The sequence below is a fragment of the Myotis davidii genome, unplaced genomic scaffold, assembly GCF_000327345.1.
Source record: "Myotis davidii unplaced genomic scaffold, ASM32734v1 scaffold68, whole genome shotgun sequence".
Lineage (NCBI taxonomy): Eukaryota > Metazoa > Chordata > Mammalia > Chiroptera > Vespertilionidae > Myotis > Myotis davidii.
Window position 1 is genome coordinate 6,297,345 of NW_006300376.1, and position 4,451 is coordinate 6,301,795.

The window sequence follows — 4,451 nt, forward strand, 5'->3', positions numbered from 1 at the left end:
TAAAATGAAATAATCATATTTTCCCACCCATTTTTAGCTCATCTAAAATAATTGTGCATATGGAAAAAGACAATGTAAATTGGTGCTGCCAACTCCAAAGTCTTCAGTAATTTTTCCCAAACTTCTTCTTAGGATTTTTGGAATGGAATATTTTATTTAAAAGGTGGGATGTCGGATTATGACTTGAGCAACACTGTTAAAGCTTTGTGTAAAAATGCCTTATTGTTTTCTAGTATTCTGGTCAGAATAATTAAGAGTTCCCAGGCAGTGACTGTCTTGACTTTTACAAGTGGCAATTTAGTCAAAGAAAAAAAGTACAGAGAAATATATTTTCTATTGAAATACATTTTACTGTTGAAATAGTTAATATGCTCTCTTCCATGCATATACAGATAAAAATGTCTAATCCTGATACTTTACATTAGTAAGTGAAAGCAAGATGGGTAGTAATAAACATATTGCTATATATATATATTATTATTATTAAGTGATCAAGAAGCAAAAGAGGCAAACTGCTAAGCCTGTATCTTAAAATTAACTTCTTTTTCATACCAACTAACAGGGCATTAGGTTAAACCTTATGAAAAAATATAAAATGCACTATTTGAAGAATATCTAATTTTAAATTGTGATATAAGTAATCTTTCCTCCAGAAAGGAAGAAAACAATGAAATGTTTTCATTCCACCATAATGATTCCTTCAATATATTTTTTCTTATGACACTATAAAATGCTTATTTGAAAATAAACCTAATTTTGCAAAGGCATTAAGTGGGCACTGATTTTATTTTTAAGATGGAGGCATAACTGCAGTGTCAAAAATAAGTATCATGAATGGCTAGTTCTGCAGTGTAGCAGGCAGTTCAATCAAAAAATTTGACTATCTGAGCACTTTAAAAGGAACACCTTGTGCTAAAACTAAGGGTATCTAGCGACTCCTTCAGTCCATGTTTAAAATGTCTCTTGTAGGCATGTATAGCCCAACATGTTCTGTCTTGTATTTGCTGTCTCATTTATTCCATTCTATTCATTCTTTTCTCTTTTTGATTCCAGCAGAGATAATAATGACTGTGAGGAAAACAATAAATATTTTTATTTTTTTATCTTTCAATATAATTTATACCTAATACCTGAAAATAGAATGTTGTGACTAATCAAAATACTGCAATTCTGCAGTGTAGTTGGCATTTAATGAAACCTGAGAAAACAAATGTACTATGGCACTTCTTTTTCGTGTATTCTGCTAACATAATGGCATTTGACATTGCAGTTGTAACTTCTCTGATTAAAACTAGCATTCTAAACTATGTAGTTTTGTGGAATTATTTATTAGATGTCTAGTTGGAAAAGTGAAAGATCAAGCTTCCAGATTCATGAAGTTCTTACACAGTAAATTAAACAGTTAAAAGTCTATCATAATTTCTTTACTATTAATTGGTCCACAAAGAACCAATTTTTCACATATGCTAAATTAGATTCATTTACATCCATCAATGAATCTGAAAGGTTTCAACACCACACACAACTCCACCTGTCCAATTGAACTGCAAGGCAGGAGACAACCTTTCTTCAGGACCGCGGACAGCGCTCCAGACATAGATTTATTCTATTCTGGAGTAGTACATTGAAAGTGGTACATTGAATGGGTAATGTACCATTTGAAGTAGCAGTGTGCATATTTCTACTACACAGAGTCTGTGAATTTGAATTATTGCATTGTTCGCATCGTCAAAAGGGTTTTTTATCAACTGTGTTGTGTGTATATGTCAGTGTGACTTACTGGGATTGCTTGGCATACCCAGGATGTGCCAATAGCCATCCCCTTCCAGGGCATACTACTACAAAAGCCATTTACAATAACTGAGTTCCCTCATGAACACTACACTACTTATTTCACAGTACAAAAAAAAAATACTGAAAGACCACCAAGAATTCAGAATACTGAATAGCATGCTGTCGATGTCCAGTGGCTAAAGACATTTCTAAAATATGCACTTAGTTATTGCTTTAGAATTCTCCACCTGCAGATTTCCATCTGTTAGGAGGGTAATCAGATTAATTCTCATTTTTTCTCACTAAATGTCACTCACTCCCAGGGCAAAAGGAACAACAACAAAAACCCTAAAATTACCTTCTGAATACTAGAACAGAATGATTTGGTGTAAGAGATGCCTATGGTAAGGCAATTTTTAAAATAATTACAAGTTTCTCCCCAATATTTATAATATACATCATAGTTCTGGGGCTATATGAAGGATTGACAAAATCATTATATAGTATTCACTGACCAGATTTAAATCTTTTTAAAACTGTGTCGGTTTTATAATTTGCTCCTTTCTCAAAAAACAAACAAAAAAACCACTATTTGGTGTCAGGAGATCCTATATGTTTTGTAATAATGAAATTTATGCACTTTATTCCATGGTTGCATTTTTTCTCACTTTAACCATATGGCAACCTTTATACTAGGAGCCAAAGCTCTGTAGGTTCCAAGGTCAAAGCAGAGATGACAAACGGTAAATGCACACATATATGTACTCACAGAGAGGAGCTGTGTCTAAAAGTAAGGCTCAAAAAAATACAGACTGCTGACATGAAGAGGTATCAAGCCTATGATAAATTACCAGGGAACAAAATGCATATCATGTTCATGCAAAGCTTGTTTCGACAACAACAAAAAGCCCTTAGCTTCATCTTTCACTGTATTTTTATATTTACTGACACTAATGACCTCTTATTTGGGGGCACTGTTACTTGGGAATCAATTTTATTTTTCTATTCTCCCAGTGAAAATGAATCTTATTCTAGTTAGCTGCCACCTGCTGGGGCATGAACAAATGTGTGATAATTCTTACAGCACAATGTTTAGATACCTTTTGCGAGAAACAGCAAATACATAATCCCAGGACAATCTGAATTTCAAAGATGTTTCAGAGGTTCTTCCATACCATATCTATATTTAAATTTTTCACATGGAATTCTTTGTAGGAATTCCACTTAACTTGTCCTGCTATTATGTGACATATAAGAAACCTCATCTTATAGTAACACTTGACCTAGTCTTCCATGCATGTGGCCTGTTGTATTGCAGCTAAGCTAAAATAAACAGCCTGTTCATCCATGATGTTAGAGGTGCCAGAGAATAAAGTCGGAGCTGATACCAGTTAAAACCATACTGTTGCATACTTGTGCTTCCCTCTTCTTAACTATGAAAGCTATGCTATGCAACCCTTTGTGATTCTCAACACATCAGCTGTTCTACCAACATTCTGCTGCATTGATGATTAATAGCATTTAGAGTTTTAATTAAATTTTTGATGCCAAAAAGAAGTATATCTTAATTAAGAAACTAAATTGGAATAGATTTACAGGCCCTGGAACCTTTTTCTTTTAATTTCAGCTTGTGCAATCTCCAATGGGTTTAAATAGAAGAAAACAAACAGGTAAGATTTCACCTTCCTTTGGTACCTCTCGGGTTTTTTTTTGTTTTGTTTTGCTTTGTTTTTTGTTTAATTAATAAGTTCCTAAGGCCTCTAGAAGCTGCCCTGGTGGTGACAAAAATGATTCCTATAAAAAAAGTTATAAGGTAATAAACTTAGGCAAGTCAAGACTGAAATACCTAAGCCTAAGATTCAAATGAATCAATCGTCTCTTGTGAAAGGAAAAGAATAATTAACCCGCAAGGTAACTTCTGTTGAGAGAATACTTACAGTATGAAGATGAAGAAACGACAGAAGGCAATCTGTTACCAAAAGTAGAGTAGTGATAAGTTTTCTAACATCCCCTAGTATTCCCTAAGTTGGAAATCGTTCTAAGGACCACAGTTGGGTCCTGTTGTTTGGTAAAGAACTCCCGGAAGGTAAAAATTCCAGGGGCTGAGAGAGTGTCCTTAAAATTTCTTGAGGTTGGCCATCCACCCTGGTGACACTACTCCCCTTACCCTCACGGGACGCCCTCCGAGTGTCTCAGAAACTCGCAGTAGTGGCTGCGGTTAACAGGGATGTCTGCTTTTCGGGGTAGAACTAGGGAGCCTGGTCATTGGGAGAATGGGAGAAGGGAAGGCAGGCTGGGGAGCTCTTCAGACCCGCAGGCAGACACACAGCTTCTGGCCATCTGTGTCTCTTCGCCTCGCGCGAGTCCCGTGGCGGAGGCCACTTCCCAACACGTCCGCTCACGAAATTATTCTGCGCGGAGAGCCGGGGCGTCCGCAGCCAGCCGAGCCCGTGGCATCCTGGATGGGAACTGGCTGCCGCGAGCGGGACAAAGCCACTTGCAGGGCACCGATCTGGCGGGTGCCCCACGCGCACGGGCTCCGCCGCGCCGCTCCTCGCTTTCTTCCTCTCCGGGCGGAGAGCCCCGCTCGCCCGCCCCTGCTCCCTCCTGTGCTCGTGGGAACGGGAACGCACTCTTTGGAAGGCGGCCCAGGTCGGAGCCCACCCGGAGGGAGTCCT

At 37.8% G+C, this 4,451-nt stretch overlaps 1 protein-coding gene across 1 annotated transcript in view; it reads right to left on the reverse strand.

The window, feature by feature from the left end:
• GRIK2 (glutamate ionotropic receptor kainate type subunit 2) overlaps window positions 1–4,404 on the reverse strand; it is a 562,276-nt gene extending 557,872 nt beyond the window's left edge. The window contains exon 1 of the mRNA XM_006777220.2: window positions 3,711–4,404. The gene's annotated coding sequence lies outside the window, so the exon portion shown is untranslated. The remainder of the gene's footprint in view (window positions 1–3,710) is intronic.
• Window positions 4,405–4,451: the final 47 nt, after the last annotated feature.